General features: G+C 38.8%; 1 long non-coding RNA gene across 2 annotated transcripts in view; it reads right to left on the bottom strand.

Moving 5' to 3' along the window:
- Positions 1-26,211, bottom strand: part of LOC110255833 (uncharacterized) — a 217,375-nt gene that overhangs the window by 174,574 nt on the left and 16,590 nt on the right. For both annotated transcript variants that reach the window (XR_014819655.1, XR_002336703.2), the window contains exon 2: positions 22,561-22,626. This is a non-coding gene — a long non-coding RNA (uncharacterized LOC110255833). The remainder of the gene's footprint in view (positions 1-22,560; positions 22,627-26,211) is intronic.

Here is a 26,211-nt window from a genome sequence, read left to right as displayed (position 1 = left end):
GAAAAATTCATTTAGAAATTTAATTGGATATTCTCCAACATCTAAATATTATTCTTTCCCTAATGTCCAGTAGCTGTATGCTATGAAGCTTTGTTAGCATGTTTTGAAAATTTACGAAATACACTTGAAATTTCAAACATTATTATTTTTTTCTTTTTATGGCCACACCTTTGGCATATGGAAGTTCCCAGGCTAGGGGTCGAATCAGAGCTGCAGCTTCGGGCCTATACCACGGCCATGACAAGTCACAACAGCACTGGAATGGAGTCACATCTGTGACCTATGTGTCAGCCTGTGGCAGTGGTAGATCCTTAACCCACTGAGCAAGGCCAGGGATTGAACGTGCATCCTCACAGACATTACATCAGGTTCTTACGCCACCGAGTCACCATGGGAACTCCTGAACATTATTATTTTTTGTTTGTTTGTTTGTTTGTTTTGTTGTTGTTGTTGTTGTTGTTGTTTTTATCTTTTTGCTATTTCTTGGGCCGCTTCCGCGGCATATGGAGGTTCCCAGGCTAGGGGTCGAATCGGAGCTGTAGCCACCGGCCTACACCAGAGCCACAACAACGCAGGATCCAAGCCGCATCTGCAACCTACACCACAGCTCACGGCAACACCGGATCCTTAACCCACTGAGCAAGGCCAGGGTTTGAACCCGCAACCTCATGTGATTAGAAAAACATTCATGTGTCTAGACAAAAAGGCAAACTTTATATGACTTGTTAAGATTAAAAATGACACTTCAAAAAATTCTCATTTATGCAATAGGGGAATCAGCTTCTGTAAATTCCTAGACATTCACATTTTGGTGAAAAATTTGCATAAGGCACCCCTAAGATATTTTTCCCTGATATAAATGACCCATTAGAATTGAAACCATCAGGAGTTCCCTAGTGGCTCAGCAGTTAAGGATCCAGCCTTGTCACCACTGCAGCTCAGTCACTGCTGTGGTGTGGGTTCAATCCCTGGCCCAGGGAACTTCTGCAAGCTGTGGGCGAGGCCAAAAAAAAAAAAAAAGAAAAAAAATTGAACCATCAGAAAATGAGCCTGGAGTTCCCATCATGATTCAGTGGTTAACAAATCCAACTCAGAACCATGAGGTTGCGGGTTCAAACCCTGGCCTTGCTCAGTGGGTTAAGGATCCGGTGTTGCCGTGAGCTGTGGTGTAGGTTGCAGACAAGGCTTGGATCCTGTGTTGCTGTGGCTGTGGTGTAGGCCAGCAGCTGTAGCTCCGATTCGACCCCTAGCCTGGGAACCTCCACATGCCATGGGTGCAGCCCTAGAAAAGACAAAAAGACACACACAAACACACAAAAAAGAGAGAAAACAGAGCCTGCTTTATTTATTTAATATGCTTTTTAATCCACAGACCTGATTCCAATAAGTGTCCACATTCTCCTCGCATTTCTTTCATCCAGTCATACGGGGGTTGGAGTCAGGTCTTTATGTGGGTGATGATGTAACCGACTGCCTCATCACCACTGTGATAACGCACACTGTGCACACTCTCATCATGTACATCACGATGCACATTATCAAACCTGCTCTAGAGTTTTCTCAGAAACCTAAACAAGTCAGGATAATTTATTTATTCATTTTTAAAATTTTTTTAAGTTTTTAATTTTTAATTATTCAATGAATGTATTACATTTCTAGTTGCACAGTGATCATCACAATCCAATTTTATAGGATTTCCATCCCACAACCCCAGCGCATCCACCCACCCTGAGTCAGGATAATTTAAATAAAATAATTTAGACGTGTGAGACCCTTTTCAAATATGATCTGCTTTACCCATCTACCTTCTTATTTAAGGCAAAGGTTCTAGACTGTACTGCCTGATGTTCTCTATAACCATCAAAGTCTGTTTGTTTGCAATGAAAGTGTCACAAATTGCAGTACCCTACGTGAGAAGTAAGTTCCGTGCATTGTCAGTTTTGTATGCACTATAAGCCCCCACAAATTTGTATATTTAAAGAAATGGGAGTTCCTGTTATGGCTCAGCAGTAAAGAACCTGACTGGTATCCATGAGGACACAGGTTCAATCCCTGGCCTCGCTCAGTGGGTTAAAGGATCCAGCATTGCCATGAGCTGTGGTGTAGGTTATAGACTCAGCTCGGATCCTGCATTGCTGTGCCTGTGGTACAGGCCAGCGGCTAAAGATCTGATTTGACCCCTAGTCTGGGAACTTCAATATGCCACAGGTGTGGCCCTAAAAAGATAAAAAAAAAAAAAAAAAAAAAAAACCCTTTAAAAAGAAAAACCCTTATAAAAAAAAAAAAAAGGAAATGGTCACATATGACTTAAAGTTTGCAAGAAGACAGTACAGGGGAGGAAAACAGGAAATTATAATCTTTTTACTAATTTTACTCTCAGGCTTGTAGTAAAAGGAAAAGAAAAATACAGCAGAAATTATATATTCTAGACCACCAACATGGGAGAATGCAAATTGAAGGTATTAATAAACCATTTCCAAAAAGGTAACTACAGCCAAGTACCATTGAATAAATCCTTGAAGGATATAACTTCCGCAAAAATGATTATCAAAAGCATAACACCATGGGAATATCTAAAGGTTCTTTAAATGTAGAAAAAATGTCATATATTTCAACATTTTACAAAACCAGAATGGCATCATTATGTTGAAGGCAAGGGGAAAAAAATGACCTAAAGGCTAAATCTTCAAAAGGTGAATCAATGATGGTTAATATAGAGTAAGGGAACTATATAAAAGCAATAGTTACAAAAATTATAGTACTTACATTAGAGTATACTGTAGTTTATATACATGTTTACATGTAGTATGTTTATATGATTTTTACATAAACATATTTTAAGTGTGAAAATATATGGCTAGTATTTCTATATAGTACTCATAAGCACTTTTATTATTTTAGCAATACCTATACTCAGCTTTTACCATGACATATTGTGTGCTATTTTTAAATATATGTTAAGTATAAATGGTAAGAAGGGACTTCTCCTCTTCTCTTGAAGTGATCTCTTCAGCCAGAGTTTAAATCATGACACACAGAGAGAAGCTACCACTTTATAGCTTCAGCTCAGATCTCACTTCTGAGATCCAGACTCATACTTCCACCTGTCAACCACACACCATTTGGATTCTTTCAAAGCACCCAAACCTCAGTATGTTCAGAAACAAATTCAATCTCTCTGGCTACCCTCCCCACTACATCTTCAAACCACAGCAATGAACGGTTTAAAAAAGCTTCTATCCTATCATCAAAACAGAATCAGAATCCTTTTTGGCACCCACACTTTCTCCTTTACCTCCCATATAAGGACATCACAAAAGCCTACCATGCTTACTTTCTGAATGTTTCCTGCATCCATCTACTTCTCTGAAAGTGGATTAACATTAGCCCAGTCTAAACCACCATTCTCTTGTCTGGACTACCCCCAAATACCTCCGGCTGTTCTAGTCATATTCATTCTTGCCAGCCACCTTTCCACTGTCATTTCTCTCACACTGTACCAAAATAATCTTTTCAAAACGCAAGTAATAGTGTTCACTGCTTTGCTTAAAACACATCAGCAATTGCCCTCTGTTCTTAGAATAAGGAGCAGAATTCTTATCGAATTTTACAACTCTGTGTCCAGCCACATCTGCCCTGGACAAGCCCACACTCAGGGCACTCCAGCAGCACCGGTCTTCCTTTAGGTCCTCACACACACAGTGCCCCTTCCCACTGGAGGGCTTTGAAACGCTTTTCTCAATGTGGATTACTCACCCACCTTCTTAACTAGTCCACCACCGATCTTTCATTAAATCTCAGGACAATAATTACTTCCTCCAACGACCTTCCTTCATGTCCCCTTATTATATGATTTAACACTTATGAACGTGATTCTTAGATTAATATCTGTCTCATCCACATCTGTAGATTCCTTGAGGACAAGGTGCATCTCATTTTACTCTACATTACATCCCCAGCTCTTAGTGGAATGTCTGGCACGTAACAGGCATTCAAAATATTTGTTGAAAACAGGCATGAGTACAGAAAGTAGGAATGAAGGTAGCAATTCATGAAAGCCTACTCTACGTTTCATACATGTTTTCCATTTCATTTCCAAAAGCCCATATTGCAGATGAAAAAGCTGAAGCTCAGAGAAACTAAAGAGTCTTGTTCAAGGTCACAAAGCTATTACGTCATTTGTTACAATTTATGTCTATGTCTCTTTACACCACATCCAGGATCCTTATGTGGTGGGTATCTGCTGTTTCAAAGTGCCCAGCATCCATCCACCTTGCTCTGCTAATGGTACCCCTAATATTCTTTGAAAAAAGAAGCCTTCTCCATCCACTCTCACCCAATGTGGTTTTAGGAAGGCTAACCTAACTCCTGGTTCCAGTGAAAGTAATTCAAATAAACAGATAAGCCAATAAATAAGTAAATAAAATAGGAATTTAGGAGAAAGGAACTTTTAAACAAAAATTAACCATAAATAATTTTAAAGTATGTATAATATGATTCTTGTTATTTTATTTTATTCATTAAAAAAATTTTTTTTGGCTATATCCCTAGCCTGTGGAAGTTCCCATAGTTGCAGCAACACCAGATCCTCAACCTGCTGCAACACATGGGAGCTTCTAATACGATTCTTTTTATATTTATATTATGCTTGCTCTTTATTTAAAAGATACGTAACATGATAGTCATCAAAAATCAGTACTACTTCAGAGTATGAAATGTAAGATTATTTTTTAAAGTATATACCCTTTTAAGTTTTGTTTGACTTTTTAAAAATGAAGATATGTTATGTATATAATCAGGAAAACAAGCAAGAGTATTTTTCGGGTGTAGAGGGAGGTGAAATAATTGGGAGACGCTGAGTGTTTAGAGGTCCTCGTTTTCAGAGAAAAGCCCATTCGACAGCTGGGACACCACCACTGCTGCCCAAACCTCACTTCACAGGCACTGTCCCTTCTTCCCTTCTCAACTGTCTCTCGGCCAAGACATACACACGTTGAGCCAAGAGTCAATGTGTTTTTGTGCAAGTTTTTTAAAATTAATTTTTAGAGTTTTATTCTTGTCAGCCTCAATCTCTTAATCATTTTTGTTTTTCTGTGAATTCTTAAGTACTTCCTTACTCCTGTGTTTTCAACCAATAATTAGTAATTAAAAGTGGAAATTTATACAAACTGAAAATTGTATTAGCATAGACAGGGCCAATTATAACTGAAGAATAAACCAAACAGCTTTGGAAAGGAGCAAATTTTACTCTGATACATGATGTCATACAGATTAACTGATACTAAGGATGGTTAAATCTCTAAGTATATGTACTTTAGAGCAGTAATGACTTTAGAGAAGTAATGACTAAATTACCAGACACTTCTTATATCTGTGAACATGGCTAAGAATTGCTTTTTATCTCAATATCCAGTTCCTGGCATAATACCAGGCATAGAGTAAACATTTAACAAATGTCTGTTGACCACATGAATAAATGTTTCAGTAAGTGTTAAAAAACTGAAGATTATAAACAATCTTATCACAAAGCAGAGCTTTGTATAGCGGCTTTCAAATTTTCCCAGATAAAATTAACTAGTATTTAAATATTAGGAGGAAAGACCCATTTCTGGCTAAGACAGTGTTCAGGAACCAGGTTTACTCTTCTGCCTTTTTAAGAAACTAAAAAAATAATGATAATAAAGGGAAAAATGAAATAATAGTTTTCAAGCAATGGACAACAGGCAGTATAGGACAGTGAACCCTAAAAGAGGGCATGCAAATGACGGGAGTCTTAGGATTGCACCAGGTTACTGTCTGGAAATGTTATTAGGATTTAGAGCAGGGAAAAGAACCAGAGATGGAGCCTTTGGTCTTCTTCAGTTACCTAGGGGTCTAACTGGAACAGCATTTTGTAAGCTGTTTCCATTGGGGTCTGCTGCCTCCTTCAGAGTGCTAGAGAGAATCCTCTACTTATTCTACTGACTGGGTACAAAATGTACATCAGCAGGATAAATCTTATTGGAAATTATTAAATAGCTGCAATCAAAGCCTCTGCTAGTTATAAAGAATGGGATTCAGTAACATCTTGTTTGTTTACTTACCAAAATGCTTTTTCCTTGCCAAATAAATTTAATTGTTTTAACTGGTTTGAATTCAAGTTCGTGATCTCAGCATTGAAATTTCCTTTGCGAAAAGACGTCACCTCATCCAAAGTTCACGTGTTTATCAAATAACAGAAGATAACTCTGGAAGATTCTGCCCTAAAATGTGAGATCCTTAGGGACACTGAACTATATTTTACTTTTGTTTTCTTTTTTAAGCATTTCCCATCCAATCCAAGATTCTCTTATTGAAATATGACTAAGTGAAAAAATAAATATTTATGCAAATTTTGTCGAGTTATTTATATTTTATGATAGATACATTTATGGAACAGCCTTTTGATAAAAGAACTATTTTGACACACTCTGGCATCAGCAATGGAGTTTTGAGTATAGTAGATTGGTTCATCAGTTTTAGAAATGTTTCACATGAACAAAACAAAGATTTTTCTTGTATTTTACAGATAAATATAAATAATACAAAGTGTTTATTTCTCATATACCAATGATACAAATTAAAATGGTTACTATGAGCAATTAAATGGTTTTGGTTTCTTAAAATGTTTTGTAAATTAATGCTTTTATGGGTAAATCTCATTAATTAATGACCAAAAGATCAAAGAAATGACTAATAATTGACCTCTCTTTCACTCGGGCCAACTACATTCTTCAGATTTAACTATTCATCTGGATCACAAAAACTGGTCATAAAATATACCTAAATAACCATAAAAATAAAGCTTAAACAAATCATCAAGCAAAGTGTGTCCCACAATACTGCTTTTCAAATAAATTAAACTCAACTAACATTTATAGAGCATTTAACAAATGCAAAGCATTGTGCAAAATCTGTAGAGGACACAGAGATGACAAAAGTATATTTCCTACCACTTTCATCCTAGAAGCTACTGAGCAGACATACACATTATTAATGCTACTACAATGTATAAATAATGGAGTTATACAATGAAAATATTTATTGACAAGATTATATGTGTGAACTACTTTGATAAGTGTTTTTAATGAATTAACGTATTTGATTTTCCAACAAGCCTATGAAAAACGCAGTCTTGATAGTTTTTTTTTTTTTTAAGTTGTTGTTCTCTTAATTGCAAGTTCATCTCCAGTATCCTGTATTTGTACCCACCTCTTCTCACGATTTCTGATTTTGGTGGTATAATTGTGCATGGATGATTTCGTATCTTTATATATACCTTTACTGGTGAGCCTTGTCATTTGTGGAATTTTTGTTTCCTGTTGCTGTCTTGTCTTTTCTGCCTAGAGAAGTTCCTTTAGTACATGTTGTAAGGCTGGTTTAGTGTTGCTGCATTTTCTTAGCTTTTGCTTATCTGTGAAGGTTTTGATTTCTCCTTCAAATCTGAATGAGAGCCTTGTTGGGTAAAATAATCTTGGCTGGAGGTTTTCATCACATTAAGTATATCATGCCACTCCCTTCTGGCCTGCAGAGTTTCTGCTAAAAAATCTGCCAATAACCTTATTGGGATTCCCTTGTATGTTACTTGTTTCTTTTCCCTAGCTGCTTTCAAAATTTTCTCTTTGGCTTTAATTTTGGCCACTTTGATTAATATATGTCTTGGTGTATTCCTCCTTGGGTGTATTTTATATGGTGCTCGTTGTGCTTCCTGGATTCCTTTCCCAAGTTAGGAAAATTTTCAGCTATTATCTCTTCGAGTATTTTTTTCTGCCCCCTTCTCTCTCTCTTCTCCTTCTGGCACCCCTATAATATGGATGTTGGTGCGTTTAACGTTTTCCCAGAGTTCTCTGAGACTCTCCTCATTTCTTTTCAATCTTTTTTCTCTTTTCTGTTCCACATCAGTAATTTCCACTAATCCGTCCTCCATCTTGCTTATTTGTTCTTTTGCCTCCTGTATTCTGTTAGCTGCTTCTAGTGAAGTTTTTATTTCAGTGATTGTATTTTGCATCTCTTCTTGTTGAAGTTTTATATCTTGTATCTCTTTGCTCAGTGTTTCCTGTAAGTTATCCATCTTTGCCTCCAGTGTATTTCCAATGTCTTGCATCATCTTCAGCATCAACAGTCTAAAGTCTTTTTCCTGGAGGCTGAGAATCTCCTGATCACTTAGCTGATTTTCTGGGGTTTTTTCTTTCTCTCTTATCTGAGTTATAGCTCTCTGTCTTTTCATTTTTATAGGTTTTTGGTGTGGTGACCTTTTTACAGACAATAGTGTTGTAGCCTCTCTTCCTTCTGGTGTCTGCCCCCCTTGTGGCTGAAGTCAGTATGGGGGCTTGCTGTAGGCTTCTTTGTGGGAGAGGCTGATGCCTGCCCACTGGTAGATGGAGATGATTCCTATCCCTCTGATGGATGGGGCTTAGTCTCTGGGTGAGATTAGAGGTGGCTGTGTGCCTGGGGGGGTCTTTAGGTAGCCTGTTTACTGATGGGGCAGGGCTATGATCCCACCTGGATTGTTGTTTGCCCTGGGGTTCTCAGTGCTGATGGGTGGAGCCAGATTGTCCCAAAATGGCCACCTCCAGAGAAAGGTGCTGAATATTCCAGAGCACTTTGCTTCCAATGTCCTTCCCCCACAATAACCATATTCACCCCTGTTTTCCCAGGAGGTCCTCCAAGAACTGCAATCAGGTTTGACCCAAATTCCTATGGAGACTTCGCTTTCCCCTGGGACCCAGTGCACGTGAACGTCTGTGTGCACCTTTCAAGAATGGGGTCTTCTTTTCCCCCAGTCCCATGGAGCTCCTGCACACAAGCCGCACTGGCCTTCAATGCCAGATGCTCCAGGGGCTCTTTTTCCCAGTACTAGATCCCCGCACATGAGGGTTTGATGTGGGGCTCAGAACTCTCACTCCTGTGGGTGAGTCTCTATCAACCAGTTATTTTCCAGTCTGTGGGGCTTCCCACCCAGTAGGTATGGGGTTGCTTATATGTAATTGCCCCTCCTACCTCTTGATATGGCCTCCTCTTTTTCTTCTGGAGTAGGATATCTTTTTTACGGTTTCCAGTCCATTTGGTTGAAGACTGCTCAGCCTTTAGTTGTGAGTTTTGTTGTTTTTAGGAGAGAAGTTGAGCTCCAGTCCTTCTATTCCACCATCTTAATTCCCAGGGTTTTTTTTTTGTTTTTTTTTTAATATGTCCTTTGTTTTACAGGGACACTGAGGCTTAGAGTTAAAGGATTCAACTTTAACTCAAAGGTTAGAAAAGTCAGAGGGAGGATCTGAATCAAGATAGAGAGTTTGTAGAAATATGAATAAATTGCCAGTAGTCATTTCAGTAAAAGGAGTAGGACATAGACTCTAGTTACTATACAGATTTGAATTTAAATTGTGGCTCCATTTTTCACTAGCTCTATAAATTGAGTAAATATTCAAATAAGCCTTTCTGAGGCTTAATATTTATAATTATGAAGTGAAGTTTATTTTAGCTCTTGTATAAAGTTACTGTGGGGATTTTACAGTTTAATATTTATAAAAAAGCCAGTGTGGTATACTATACTTGCCTCCTCTCTCAAAAAATTATAATTATTGATATTTTACAAAGAGTCTTATATAGGTTATATGGGTTAGGACAATAGTAACAGCAAAATAACAGTGCCTCAAACTCTCCAGTTTTCCATTTTCTCATGTAAAAGAATACTAGGGTTAGAAAGTCCAGGATTGGTATGGTAGTTCCATAAAGTCACCAGAGACTCCTATCTTTCTACTCTACCATTTTTGGTGTGTTGTTTCCTCATGATACAGGATGGATGCTGGAGTTCCAACCATCTCCCCCACATTCTAAACAGCAGGAAGAAGAGAAGAAAGCTAAATGAGTCTGCCTCTAAGGTCCCTTTAAAGGGTCTTCTTGGAAGTGTACATTTACACATGTACTATTACACATCTACACTGGATGGATTCGACTGCCCCAAGCTACCTGGGAAGTGTCATTATTATTTGAAGTGGTCTTATGTTCAAAGAACGGCAATCAGTTAGTAAGAAAGGAGAGAAGGCTTATTGGATCGAAAACTGCACTCTCTCTCTCATAACTCTGATGACAGCACATAAAGTAAAAATAATTTAAAAGATTAAGGAAAGAAAACTAGATGGAAACCTCACTTCCTGAATGAAAAGGAAGAGAATATTCTACTCTGAAAGCATGAACTTTGCATAAATCGCACAGCACCCGCAAAGAGGACATCAGAGAGAAGAATTTCCTCATAGAATTTGAGAGCTCACCCTTCCACAACAATGACTATGTAAATTCAGTGACCACAGTCTTAGAGTACAATTTGTAAGCAACCAACAGAAAAGAAAGCAGAATGGGAGTGAGTCAATGGGTATTCAGTGGCTGACACAGAGTTAAACAGACAAAGGGTAAATTACACCTTCTATTTGCTGTGCTTAATCCTTTTGTCAATCATCTGTGTTTGACCTAGATGTTCTGCAAAGGAAAAGATCACCATTCAAAGCTTCCAGTTTAGGCCTCCTCCCTGGGCAGCATCAGAGGTAATTCCAGGGAAGGTGCAGCAGGGGGAACCCATGGGACAGTAAGGACTGCTCAGAAGTCTCCCTTAGCCTGCAAGCACCACTTCCTCCCAAACCCCCAATCTCAATCTTTGCAGCTGTCCTAACCAATGGAAGGCAACAAAATGGTCCCTGCAACAAGGGGTTCTAGAAGCCTTGGAATTCTGGCTGACAGCATAGGGTTGTGTCCCATCTCTCTGACAGGCTAACTGTCAACCTTTGGCACAGTTACCCATTTTAAGTCTTGACCTACTGGTTGCAAAGCTGTGATAATAATATTAATAGAACCTACCACATGGAGTTGTTTTGCGGATTAAAAGCTTGGTAGAGTATTTAGCAAATGCACAATAAATATTAGCTATTCTGCACACGGGAGTCACACTGGTATATCATAGAACCTACTTATAAGCCAAGTAACTTAAATATCTAGTCTCAGTTTTTTTAATATTTGGCAACTAGCAGGTTTGAAAATAAAACACAATAATTTTTGTGATCATTATAATATGTACTTAATATTCTCGTATATATATATAAAAGTAATTGAAATTTCTTAATATGAGTTCTGGAAATGAAGATTAACTGCATGTGCATTTTATTACAATATGCCAAGAACTCATTTGATGTATTTCCCTTCCATCTTCCTACCCTCTCAAGTGATGATATAATAAGATATATTACCTAAAGATCAACTATGCATTTGACTTAGTCATAAACTAGTGTAATATAAGGTCCCTGCCGCTAAGATCTGACACAAACTGCTCTCTTTAAATGGTAATACCGAATGGTGAAATAAGTCTGGACGTGTAAGCTTACATTTTGATTCCATTAGCATGTGCAAAAGTCATTGTATTTAAGCTATAGTCTCAGAAGGGATCATCTTTTATCTGCCAAATCTTAAAGACTCCAGACTTCTGAATTCCAGAAATGAGTTCACTGACCTAAATATTTGGAAAGGGGGTAAACGCATTTCCCCCAAAAGGGAATAAATCTGCCATAGGAAAATTAGCCAGAGAGGAAAAGAGATTACCCTTGGAAAAAGCATGGTTGGGTTTATACACAGTGTATTAACCGATGATGTACTTAGTACATCGTGATACTGGGAAAAGGTACAGTTAGGCCAGGACTCTGCACGCCAAGAGGGTCAAGCAATTGTTTTCAGGAACCAAATTGTTTGGGCTGAGTGTTGTTGGTTAAGACCAATGGTATATTTTCATGGTAAAAATGCAGATTTAAGGGAATTGTTTGAATGATTTTGCAGATGAATTATAATTTCAGAAGCTGATAACCTTTTCCAATACCAGTGAAAGTCTACGACATTTAGGGTAAGATCCCTTCCTATGCACTAAGTCTGAAAACCAGTAGCCACCACAGGACAGGCGGTGTGGTCAAGAAGTGCTACTTTCTTTCTACAGTTTGAGGTCACCTCAGCATTGGCAGATACTATGCCCATTGCTTCGGTTCTAAAATGACACGTGCTACAACCATCTGAATGCAAATATTCGTGTGCCACAGATTTCTTCAATTTCATTTTTCAGTGGACATTCAGGATGCAAGCCCTGCAAATGCGACACAGTAACTTGGAAACATCAGCTTTAGATTTCAAGTCTTGACACTCCCACTGATTACGGGTTTCTCCTATGCCCAACCAAGCAGCCCCTTCCTTTTCCTAAAGACAGTGTTCATCGGGCATAAGGGGCCATCAGAAACAGGTATTTAATACTAGTCTATTCACGTATTATTTTTCCAAGAAAAATGACTATGTTAAAATCCTTTATTAAGTAGCCTAATCACCGGAAAATCACTTAAACAAATAATTGTGACATTTTTGGCATAACAGGAAGAACACTGGGTTTGAGTTAAGAAACTGGAGTTTAAATTCTGCCCTTAGCTCTCACAGGATTGTGACTTTGGATTAGTCTCTTAGCCTCCTTCTTTGTTTACTAATTCACTCATTCACTAAAGGCCCAATTTACAATACCAATCACTTTTCTAGACTTATCGTACAGAAGAGAAGTAAAGAGACAAATTTCCTGCTCCTTTGGAAAGGACACAGGAAAGACATTTAAGAAATATAATGCACGTATGATTATTTGTTCATGTGGAGACATCATGTGTATTATTCTAGAATAACTGCCGAAATAAAATAGCTAGTCATATGCTATATGTATGTCAATTATAGAGTGTCAAATTGATCACAAAGTAAAATTTATAGTTTTACCAGCAGAGTATTACCTACGCATTGGCTAAAACTTTGACTGATCAATTGATTTAGTTAGTTATTGCCATTTTAGCAAGTGAAAAGGAATATTTCATTTTTGGTCTAAGTAGTTTCTCTTATTCCTAGAAAATGTGTCTAGTTTACCACATTATTACTGACCATTTGTAAATTCATAAATATCAATTATCTGTTTAATTCTTTAGCCATTTTTCCTATTGTGTTTTTCTCATATATTTTTGGAAGCTATTTATATATTTATATATTTTAAATATTAATTGTCTATTATATATTCTGCTAATATTTTCCCCAGGTTTATTTTTCTTTTAACAGTTTTAGGATGTCTTTTGTCACATAAAAGCTTGAAATTCTGATTTCAAGAAGTCAAATTTATCTTTTTAATTGATGGTTCTTCCATTATAATTTATTTTAAAGGAGTTCCCGTCGTGGCGCAGTGGTTAACGAATCCGACAAGGAACCATGAGGTTGCGGGTTCGGTCCCTGCCCTTGCTCAGTGGGTTAAGGATCCGGCGTTGCCGTGAGCTGTGGTGTAGGTTGCAGACGCGGCTTAGATCCCGCGTTGCTGTGGCTCTGGCGTAGGCCGGTGGCTACAGCTCCGATTCAACCCCTAGCCTGGGAACCTCCATATGCCGCGGGAGTGGCCCAAGAAATAGCAACAACAACAACAAAAAGACAAAAAAAAAAAAAAGAAAAGAAAAAAATTTATTTTAAAAAGCTATCTCTACCTCAATTAATACATACATGTTTCTCTGCTTCTTAGATTTACTTGGATTTATTCATTTATTAATCTATCTAGTATTTACATTTCGATATTTAAGCTACTTTGAGTGCATTCTTACTAAAATATAGGAGTAACAATCTAAAAATAATTTTCCAAATGGAAAACTGTCTTAAAACTGTTTTACTGGATTGTTCACCCTTTCTACCCATATTTAAAATTTTTCACCTTGATTATATGCTAGATTTCTACATACACATGGAACCATTTTCAAAACTAGTTTTTCCATGGATTTTTCATTACCTTTTAGCTACCCCTCCCCCTCTTTCTTGAGACTCACCTATACAACTGTGTTAATATGCTCTGTGTTGCAAGTAGTGGAAAACTCAACTGAAACAGATAAACAATTAGAGGAAATACTGAAAAGTCTGTTAAATTGAAAAGTCACTGAAAAAATCCAGAAGTAGGGTCAGATTCATGCCTGATCTGATCTACTGCCTCGTGTGATGAGACCAAGAAATAGTTTCTTAGCTGCAAAACAGCTTCCCTCTCCCCATTTCACAGCTTTACTTTGTTAATGTTGAGTCCATTCTTGGCAGCCCCCTCACCATCTCACCATGGTATAGAAAGGTGAGAAAGAAAAATCTGTGCCCAGAACTTCCAGAAAAATTCTCTGAAGTTCACTATTTTTTTTTTTTTTTTTTTTTTTAGGGGCACACCTGCGACATATGGAAGTTCCCAGGTTAGGGGTGGAATCAGAGCTGTAGCTACTGGCCTATACCACAGCTCATAGCAACACTGGATCCTTAACCCACTGAGCAAGGCCAGGGATTGAACCCTGAATACTATCCTGAGTCCTCATGGATACTAGTTAGATTTGTTTCCACTGAGTCAAGACATAAACTCCTCTGAAGTTTACTATTACTGAATCCTTGAGTTAAACTCCATCACCAGGAGGTTAGGGAAAGTCTGAATGAAGGCTACAAATAGGACAAGACTGGATATTCACCTCAACTCAGGGATTTCTGCTTGAGCAGCTGGGTGGAATGATGGTGCCATTGACTGATACAGGGAAGATTCTAGGAAGAAAGTGTTAGAGTGGGTGGCAGTGAAAGTTCAGGAGTTTATCTTAGATGGGCTCATATGAGATGGTTGTGAGCTATCTAAATGGATATATCAAGTAGGCGGTGGGCTAAATGAGTCAAGCCAATGAGAATGTTTTGGACTAGAGATATAAATATAGGATTCATCCTGGATTTGCATTTTATAGATGAAATATAAAGCTATGGATATAGATGAAATCTCAGATGAGAATTTAGAGAAAAATCAGAAGAAAGCCTAGGACTTACCTTTGAGGAACTCAAAGAAGAGCGCTGAGAAGTTAGAGAAAGGAAGGCATATTGCAAAAGAGCCTGAGACTGTGTTTCGTCGAAACAGAAGTCACACTAAGAGTGTGAGGCCAGAGTCTAGGAGTATCTCAATACCTGAAGCAGGTAATCTAAAACACAGGCACACATTCCTGAGCCTCCAGGCAAGAGGGGTGAATAATAATGAACTAGTTCCTATGTGGACACTGATATGCATTCCTTTACTATCCATCATAAAAGCATGTTGGAAGGCCCATATCCATGACTTGGTGAAGGAGCAGAGCTTTGGAATCAGAGAGGCCAGTGACTGTCTGCCTTGGTCAAGTTCCTCAAAACCTTGGAGCTCTAACTTTACCATGTGCTAATGGCACCCATCCACTTCACAGGGCTATTGTGAAGATGGATTATGAGACAGGTGGGGGGGCAGGGGGGATGGCCTGGGATTGGCATATGCGCACTGTGGTATAGCGAATGATTGACCAAAAGGGACCTGTTGGGTAACACACGGGACTCTACCCAATATTCTGTGATGGTTTATATGGGAAAAGAATCTAAAAAAGAATGGATGTGTGTATATATTTAACTGAATCCCGTTGTTGTACCGCAGAAATTATCACAACACTGTAAATCAATACAGTTTTGAAAAATGAAAAAAAGACATGTGAACCCCTGATGGGTGTCCTCTCCCCAACAGGAATAGGAATTGAAGGGGAAGGGGATGCCAGGGAGAGTAGCCCTGCACATCCGTGTCTAGACTGGTGTGATAGAGAAATAACCAGTGCTCTAATCCCCATAGCAAGCCTTTGATGAGGACATGGCTTGTCAGAAGCTGTTTACATGGCAGGAAGGACATGACCTGGCCTGGCTGTTCCCTCTCTGAACTTCTGCTCCTCCCATTCCTCCTACGCACAAGAGCTGCAGAAGTCATCTCACATGTCAGAGTGATTTCTAATCATTTTTATCAGGTCTAAAAGAACGACAATGTCTATCCCTAGGGGATATCTTCTACATCTTGAGTAGATGTCTGAGTTTCTCTTGACTCTGGGTCATTTAGACACTGCCTCCTCCAACTCCATACTCTGCTGCTGGCAGTGTTTTATGTTCCTTATTCTTCTAACAATTGCTTTTCTCAATGACTTCCTCATGCTGTGGTAGACTTCTAGGGCATAGATGGTCCTTTGACAAGTAATCTAATCTCCCATCACTTTGATTTACGTCCCAACTCCAGGGTTACAAGATATTTTTGCTTGGACTTAAGTCGTTTAGAATAGTTTGACATTGCAAAACACTGAAGAGTATATTGTACCAAACAATACTGTCCTCAGTATGGAGATCAACCGAATGACCTAATGCATTCTTTCAGTTTCTAACTTCTATGATATCTTACAGTATGGAATCTATTCATAGCATAATAGTCCTTTATATGAAGAAATGAATATATCATCTAATTCCTTATTCCCATTTTGAACGCCTATGTAGCTTCTGATTAAACCACACACTGAAGTTAGAAAACTGATGAATATCCTTCAATACCTGCAGTAGTCTTTTGATTAAAATACAAAATCAAAATTGATGAGTTCTATCTATATATTTTATAATTATCTGAATTTTTCTTGTGGAGGCAGAAAAAAGAGAACAGAACATAGGCTCCTTGGAGTTCCTGTCGTTGCTCAGAGGAAACGAATCTGACTAGCACCCATGAAGACCCAGGTTCGATCCCTGGCCTTGCTCCGTGGGTTAAGGATCTGGCGATGCCGTGAGCTGTGGTGTAGGTCACAGACACGGATCGGATCCCACGTTGCTGTGGCTGGTGGCATAGGCCTTAAGCTATAGCTCTGATTCAACCCCTAGCCTGGGAACCTCCATATGCCGTAGGTGCAGCCCTAAAAAGACAAAAAAAAAAAAAAAAAAAAAAAAAAAGAACATAGGTCTCCTCTTCTAAGTCGTATTTATCTTTCAACAAAACCTTTCACCCAATTTAAAATCAGATCTAAAATCAGGGAATAGTCTGGTATCTTTCGTTTTAATACATCAGTCTTGCTTGCTACACTAGATACAGTCTATAAATAATATGCTGTTTTATCATTATCATGGTTTAATTAATATTAAACCACACACTTTAGATCTTTGAAGATTCATTATTAATTATAATTATATAATTAGAAACAAAAGAATTTGACTGATCGATCTGGAGGAACTCTCTTGCCAACACTTTAATTTTGTTAGTATTTTCTAATCAGTTTAAGGAATTCTTCATTCATATTTTGAAAGAAAAAAAATACATTGACTTCCTTGGTTTGCTGTTGCATACATTCACAGTGAGAAAGAACTAAATTCCATTCATCACTAAATGGTATAGTAGACCCGTGATGAGGGTCCATTTGTCTGTTATGTGCCACATGAGACAAGGGCTCATCCTATCGAGGTCCCAGGACAGCCCCTGACAGATGGTGACATGGTCATCACAACCTGCCCTGACAAGTCAGAGAAACTCAGTGTTTTGGTGACTGCCACTAAAAGTGGGATTTTATATGAATAAAATGTTTACATTTTATTGCTTTTTTCTTTGATATTACCACAATTCAAGGCTTAGCATCTTCCTACCCTTGATATAAAAATTACTCAATCAGAGTTGATTACGAAGTCTAACTTTATCTGCATAAGAGAAAACTTCTCCATTATTTCTCGCTGAGTTTTCCAGGCCTGTGAAAAGGCATGAGGGATTGCAAATCTGAGTGCCAAAAGTCCACCTTCACATGGTCTAGATTTATAAATGCTTCAGAGAAATGAACAACTTATAAAAGCAAGAAGTTGCACTTCAAGCTGCTCCTTCTGAAAACCACTTACGTGGTAACCCAGAGAAGATTAATTTCAAATCCCTCTATTTTTTAAAAGGTACAAATTATGAAGCCCTATAAATAATCTTGTGATATGTCCTAACAAATAAATAAAATTAGTGTACCTCCAAGGCCTGAATGTTCTTAGCATTTATGCTGATTTATGTTCATTTTCTTATGACCACATCGTATTACTACTCATACATCACTGAATACCTATCAAAATCTATCCTGCATATCCATCACGAGTCTAATCTGAACACAGCATAATCTTCCTAAAACATATAAAGGTATTTCTTTCTTTCTTTCTCTTTCTTTCCTTCTTTCCTTCTTTCTTTCTTTTTTTGTCTTCTGTCCTCTTTAGGGCCGCACCCCAGCATACGGAGGTTCCCAGGCTAGGGGTCTAATCAGAGCTGTAGCTGCCGGCCTACACCACAGCCACAGCAAAGCCAGATCTGAGCCTCATCTGCAACCTACACCACAGCTCATGGCAACGCCGGATCCTTAACCCACTGAGCGAGGCCAGGGATCAAATCCACAACCTCATGGTTCGTAGTTGGATTCGGTTCTGCTGTGCCCTGACAGGAACTCCTAAAAAGGTATTTCTAAGATGCAAATCTGATTGTGTTAATCATCTGTGTAAAAACGTTCAGTGACTTACCTCCATGCCTATAGCATTATACTAAATCTCAACATGATTGTTTCCAGCTGGAACTGGAACCCAACCAACCTACTTCCCTGGCCTTAGGGTCCCCTTCCTAAAGTCCATGTGTCATAGCTAGCTGATGACTGTTTCTTTTCCAAACTTGTTCGAGCCCATTCCATTTCTCTGTTTTGGCTCACACGCTCCCTTCCAATTTATAATTTCCTTTCCTATTCCTGTCCTTCCCACCATCAATATCCTTACCCACCATCGGCGTCTTTCAAAATCTGCCAATGTCTTCAGGTTCAATTTAAATATCACATCTTTGGAAATCCTTGCTGCCAGAGGCTGTCCCAATCAGAAGTAATGTTACTGAGTCCAAGTTCATACTGCTCATCCCATGAGAGGCCAATAAACTGAAGGAAAAAGTTGTTGGGGCAAGGAGCAAGAAATTCATTCAGAAAGCCGGCCGACTGAGAAGATGGTGGACCAGTGTCCCAAAGAACCATCCCCATCATGCTCGGGTTGGAATATTAGTTTCTTTCAGAGAACAAAAAGGGGGCAGTGAGGAGGTAAAGTCAAAAAACACCATATATTGTTGCAAATATTTCCTTGTGCCAGCCAGACTCCAGAGGAGATGTTTTAATTTCTTTTTTTCCTGGAGCCATTCACAGGTAGGCCTGGTCAGGATGTTTCTTGTGAGCTAAACAAAGGTATCTTAGCTTAACACTCAAGCATGGGAGGCAGGGTTCCTGGAGGTGGGCCATTATGTATATTATCAGTTATGTGCAACATCCCTTTAGTGAATAACTTGCAAACAAAAGCAACAGAATACAGGAGTTCCCATAGTGGCTCAGCAGTTAATGAACCCAACTAGTATTCACAAGGATGGGGGCTTGATCCCTGGCCTCGCTCAGTGGGTTAAGGATCGGACATTGCCATGAGCTGTTGTGTAGGTTGCAGACACGGCTCAGATCCTGTGTTGCTGTGGCTGTGGTGTAGGCCGGAGGCTGCAGCTCCAATTCGACCCCTAGCCTGGGAACCTCCATATGCCTTGGGTACAGCCCCAAAAGAACGACAAAAAAAAAAAAAAAAAAAAAAAGCATTCCAAAATTGACACTCAATTAGTGAGGAAAGGGAAAATAATGTGTATACAAGGACCTCTCAGGTGCTGCCAGCCTCTTAGGCTGTCTTTTAGTGTCAGAGAGCCCACTCTGTCTGCCTTGGTTTTCTGAGGAAATCCTTCCATTATGAACTGCCCCAATGCACTCTAGCCCTATCAGAAGTTGGGAGGCCTTGTAAAAATTTCGTATGTTCCTAACATAATCAATACTGGGGTTGCAATTATACTGCGACTTGCCATCTGTTAGAACCTTTATATTTCTATCTTGAATTCCTTTAGTAATTACACAGTAGCATCCATTTAGAAATTGATTCCTCCCTTTCGATGTACTTACACCAAAAGCAGTAACAATTCAGCCCTCTGTATCTGAGGGTTCCACATCCATGGACTGAACCAACTGCAGGCAGGGAAAAATTAAAAAAAAAAAAAAATTCCAGAAAGTTCCAAAAAGAAAAATTTGAATTTTCCACATGCTGACAACTATTTACATAGCATTTACATTGCATTAGTTATTATAAGTAATCTAGAGATGATTTAAAGTATGTGGCAGAAATTTAACAACACTTGACACCTAGAAAACTCTTAGAATGTTTGTTTTTGGGGTTGACTTTTTTAGTTTTTGATGTACTTTTTTAAATGAAAAGGAGTATTCCTTTTCTTTTTTCTGCCCTAATAAAATTTTTTTGCCTTTTTTTTTTTTTTTTTTTTTTTTTTTTTTTCCCAGGGTTGCTGCTAGGGCATATGGAGATTCCCAGCCTAGGCAACAGCCACAGCAACATTCAGGATCCAAGCCGAGACCACTACCCACATACACCACAGCTCACAGCAACACGGGATCCTTAACCCACTGAGCAAGGCCAGGGATGGAACTCGCGTCCTCATGGACACTAGTCAGGTTTGTTAATCACTGGGTCACAATGGGAACACCCCTAATAAAAATTTAAATTAAATTTCAAAAATTAAGTTTATGGGAGAATATTTGTAGGTTATATGCAAATATGCCATTTTATAAAAGGGATGTCAGCATCCGGGGATTTGGGTATAGGGGGACTGCGGAGGGCCCTGGAATCAACCTCCCCATCCCCTCATACCAATGGACCACTATATTAAGTAGTACTAAAGCTGGAAATATGGGGAAATTCCTACTGTCGTGAAAAGCATCCTGGCCTCTACTTAAGCCTGAGGACATCTTACCTCCCAGGAAGGCCTGCCTTGCTCCCAACTCTTCCTGCTCTACCCTTTTGGAAGCACAATGCCTAGTGTTTATTTTCCCACCCTTAAAGCCTAGGAGCCATCTCAGAAATATTAAGGAGATAAGAGTACCTATAAAAGCTCTTAAGATACTCTTAAATTTAGACCAAACAATGGACTATTTACTTGCCTTATCTGAGGATGGGTGTTCCCTTTCGTTTTCATTAGAGAGAAGCCTGGGGCAGAGGAAGTTTACACAAGGGACTCTGGACTTCCCAAATCTCCTAGGAAGTGGCCAGACATCCAGGGCACAAGCACCTCTGACCTCTGCCAGTCCAGCCAGATTCTAAACACCACATACTGTTTCAAATAAAACCCTCCCTCTTCTAACTGAAATTACAAATTTCGTGATAACTAAAACAAGACAAATATAGATGGATCAGGCAGCTGCAATAAGAAACCACTGCATCCTTCAGGTGTAGAAATAAATAAAGACCATCGAAACAGAATATGCTGAACTTGACAGAGCAAGGGAGTCAGCCACCATCACTAGCATTTGGCAGAGACTTAGAAGCAGGCAGGGGAGAGGGGAAGTTTTCTGATAAAAAAAAAAAGGAAGGTTTCAGGTATACTCTGTAGGTTTTTGAAATGGGGAAGCTGGATGTGGGCTAACTAGAAGCAGGACATCCTAAGTGATTGGTTTGGGGAGCATATTTGGCTTTATCTGGTTGATTTTATGGTGGAAGAAGTGACAAAAATTGAGGACATGACCTTTAACTGAACAAGTCCTGGTTGTTTGGGACTAATTGCTACAGACCTTGTGGTTTGGTTTCCTGAGCTGACTATGGTACAGACTGTGAGTCAGAGCTCTATTCTATATTTGGCCTGGCCATTGTCTGTACATTTAATCTCTTACAGAAACTTTTGTTTTTCATTTTTAAATCATTTATAAATAAAACGAGGTACATATATACAACGGAATATTACTCAGCCATAAAAAAGAAATAAAATACTGCCATTTGCAGGAACATGGATGGACCTAGAAATTATCATACTAAGTCAAATAAGTCAGACAGAAAAAGACAAATATCATATGAGCTCACTAATATGTAGAGTCAAATAAAAAATGATACAAAAGAACTTACAAAACAGACACCCAAAGATTTTGAAGCCAAAATTTTACGGTTACAAAAAAAGACACTTGGGGGGCACTTGGGGATTGGGATTGACACGTACACGCTACTATGTATAAAAGATATATAACAGGATCTACTGTACAGCACAGGGTAATCTACTCAATACTGTGTAATAACCTATATGGGAAAAGAATTTGAAAAGGAAAGGGATGTGTGTGTGTGTGTGTGTGTGTAACTGATTTACTTTGTTGTACACCTGAAACTCACACAACTTTGTAAGTCAACTATACTCCAAAAAAATTATAAATAAACTAAAATAAAATGTTGAAATTCCCATACTGTTATTTTTTCTCTTCTTCACTATCTACAGTGTGTAGACACAAACCCATTGAACATTCGATCAGTGAGTGGTGAATTAATTTCTATCGCTGTTTGTCCAGTAAAGTTACTCCATCATGACCATCCAAGGCTTAGAAGACAGGCTACTTTTTTCTCTCCTTCTTTGACTTCCACCAGTTCAAGTACAAACAATCATTTTAGATTTCCTGGTATGCAATATTGCGAGGGCAGTGACTTGTAATGTCACACATACTGGGGTAAAATTAAGTAGGGAGGAACCCAAAATACGGTAACACTAGAAAATGCTGCCAAAGTGAAGACTGCATTACTCAGTTATGAGGCAGCCTAGTATTATGATATGATGTCTATCATTAAAAGCAGGGTTGTAGTTCTTACCTCTCTCTCAGATAATGGTCTGATCTTTGAGAAACACTTCAGCTTCCTGGGCCTTAATTTCTTCATCTGTAATAGGCAAGGATTAAAAAGATTAATTTCAAAGTCAACAACATTGTTCCAGGCAAAAATCTACCCAAAGCGTCTAGACTAGCATCTCAGTTCTGCAGGCCTGATAGTTGTCCTAGTGTTTAATAGTCTTCCTCGAGCCAGTTCTAAATTATGCCTGTTTCCAAACAGAGTGCTGATGAGTAACAAGAGTTTTTCCTGGGATCCACGGGGTCAAGATGTTGGCCATATTTTTTCTCCGACCCTGGATAGTTCTCATAGTAAGCTTTCCTCCTCCACCTCCCATCTAGAAATAAATGAGGAAAAGAGAATGAGTACAAATACACAGGAGTAACTTTCTCTGAGGGAGATGATGTTCCTTTTCCACTCTAAGAAAAGGCTCTCTCAATTCAGTCTTTCATATTCCTCTACCTGCCACTGGCTTTTTTCCCCTAAATTTCACATATAAGAGCTTCACTTTTATATGTGAAAGGCTGAGTTTCCAAATTCAAGATTATTGCCTTAAATGAGCAACAACCTGGCCACTATAGGTTTAAACATATGATCTTTCCAGATGCCCCAAAAGTCTCACATAGACACAGATCTCCTAATTCCATCCCCCTTTTTAAAATATATATATAGTGCAAATTTAAGGGTTGATCCTTAAGATCAGGAAATGAGAATTACTTCTTTACATCTTGGCCCATGACATGACTCAGGCCTCCTCTTACTCCCATTTTGCCTAGTAAATATCTGTTCCATAGCACATGCCATAAAGCCTAGCTCCCCTAACCGACTATGAGCTTTATAGGGTAGGTCCTATGTCTTATAGATGTTAGATTCATTATGTAACATATCGGTGGTTGTTGAATAAACAACTGAATGGGTGGATGAATAAAGGTGAGTCTCCCTAAACAACAAGGACATTTAAGAATATTTATATAACTGAACTGCCACTGTAAACTCATCTATACATGAATGACGGGTGGGACCACCGGGCAACTTGGAATTTAAAACAGAACTGCTGTGACTTTTCATATAGATTCAAGAGGAAGTGAAGCGTTAGGAACTTAGAGAAAGCAACAGACATAAATCATCCATCATCATCAGAGCAACACAAACTTCAGTTTAGTTCACTATAAAATGGCAAAAAGGTTGGAGCTCCCACCATGGTGCAAGGGAAATGAATCCGACAGAGGCATCAGGTTGCGGATTTGATCTGGGGCCTCATTCAGTGGGTTAAGGATCTGGCACTGCCGTGAGCTGTGGTGTAGGTTGCAGATTTGGCTCGGATCCTGCATTGCTGTGGTTGTGGTATAGGCCGGCAGCTGCAGCTCCCATTTGACCCCTGGCCTGGAAACCTCCACATGCCACACTCAGCCCTAAAAAAAAAAAAAAAAAAAAAAAGGCAGAAAGGGTGACCTCAACTACCTGTTTTTAGAATTATTTCAGAATGACAGAGAAATATGTCATTTAATGTTTCTGAAGAAAGCAATGGAAAGTTAACATGTATTGAATGTCTTTTATAGGCAAGTTACCAGATTTGTTGAACTTTCATATTTGAACTTGTATTTAACTTAATCTTTACAGTAACTGAGAGCTGAAACTGGTTGACATTATTTTATAAGGAAAGCTAAGGAAAGTTATATTTTAATAACTTTAAGCTCTTTAAGACGCTAATCATATTCTAACCCTTCCACAATTCTATACTTTGGACTGTGGGAAATGGGGACAACAGATAGCTATGTTACTTTTCTTCCAACATTGAGACTAAAGCTGTAGAAATAAAAGAACGTTACCTTTTTACACAGGGTTGTGATATGGCTTGGAATCTTTAAAATACTTTTAGCTGTACTAAAAGGTTTTAGAGTTAATACGCTAAGAATTGTCATTTATGCTAATTTTCTCTTTAATTTCATTATCGATCCATAAGAATATCCTTTAATAGCAGTTTTGCTCTATCTGCGAAATAAGAATGATAGAATAAATTGCAACACTTGAAGGATTTCAAAAAAAAAAATACTGAATTTTCTTGCCATTGTTCTCATCATCAGTTATCCATAGAGTCTAAAAATTAAAGAAGAGAATCTTGAGAGAAAAACTTAAAAGGGATCAGAGATCCACCTCTAAGATAACAGCAGGAGGAGCTCTGCGGACTCACACTATAGTTAAAAAAAGAAAAACCAGTGAACAGTATTTTAAGAACAAAAACAAACTTGCAAACAACAAACAGTTTCTGGAAACTGTCCTAGTGGCATACAGCAATGAAGAAATATGTATTTGAGAAAACCTACTAAAACTCAGTAAGGGAGTTCCCGTCGTGGCGCAGTGGTTAACAAATCTGACTAAGAATCATGAGGTTGCGGGTTCGATCCCTGCCCTTGCTCAGTGGGTTAAGGATCCAGCGTTGCCATGAGGTGTAGATCGCAGATGTGGCTCGGATCCTGCGTTGCTCTGGCTCTGGCGTAGGCTGGCAGCTGTAGCTCCGATTCCACCCCTAGCCTGGGAACCTCCATATGCCGCGGGAGCAGCCCAAGAAATGGCAAAAAGACAAAAAAAAAAACCAAAAAAACAAAAAGCACCTCAGTAAGAACATCAACAATTTGTGCATCTGAGCCATGGTATGCTCTCTCCATCTCCACCCTCCAGCTCAGCCTGACAGAAACGCCAATCCAAGTGAATGCAGCCAAGAAAAGAACTCTTTCTCCTTTCGGCTTCCAATCAAGGGTTACCATATTTCATGAGGAGAGGCAGGTCACCAGAATTTCTCATCCCCTCCAACTCCAAGTTGAAGAAGATACATTGCAGGAGGGTACTACTGGAGGTTGGGTGTGACTAAGAAGTTGACCCAACCCTCACTCACAGCATGGAAGGTCTATTCTAGCCACGGCCAGCAAGAATACTAAGGTCCTGATCCCCCTCACATCAACACCATCATAGAGTACAAGTTCCAGGAGAGTCAGGCCAAAAGACCAGAGGACCAGAGGCTAATTGCTCCAGCTTATTCTGGAATAGGATTGAGAGAGTTTTTTTCCCCTGGGTGGAGAGGCAGTTTATAAGAAAAGAGGCATCTGAAGCTTTCTCCAAAGGAAATAATAAAGTCATTATTAGAAATAGAATTTGGTCAAGTTCAAGCATAAGGGTGTTGTTGAAAACAATAGCTCCTCCTAATTAGGAGTAAAAAGTTTAACAGTTACTTCACCAGAAAGAAACAGAAAGAGATCTAAGAAGCACCCCTTTCCTACACAAGAGAGACTGTTCTCAAAAAAAAAAAAAAAAAAAAAAAAAAAGTGCTCCTGTCTGAATTTAACTGGATTAGACTACAGAGCTATTTACTGCAGCAACATGGATGGACTTAGAAATTATCATGCTAAATGAAGTTAGATAATGAGACACCAACGTCATATGCTATCACTTATATATGGAATCTAAAAAAAGGATACAATGAACTTCTTTGCAAAACAGATACTGACCACAGACTTTGGAAAACTTATGGTTTCCAAAGGAGACAGATTGTGGTGGGGAGGGATGGGCTGGGGGTTTGGGAGGGAAATGTTGTAAAATTGGGTTGTGATGATCATTGTACAACTATAAACATAATAAAAT

Source organism: Sus scrofa, chromosome 11 (assembly GCF_054392235.1).
Source record: "Sus scrofa isolate SSC_HxYL_T2T_F1_AM1 chromosome 11, Sscrofa_HxYL_maternal_Yorkshire_Landrace_v2.0, whole genome shotgun sequence".
Lineage (NCBI taxonomy): Eukaryota > Metazoa > Chordata > Mammalia > Artiodactyla > Suidae > Sus > Sus scrofa.
The sequence above is the reverse complement of the archived record's forward strand: the minus strand, read 5'-3'. Positions and strand labels throughout refer to the sequence as shown.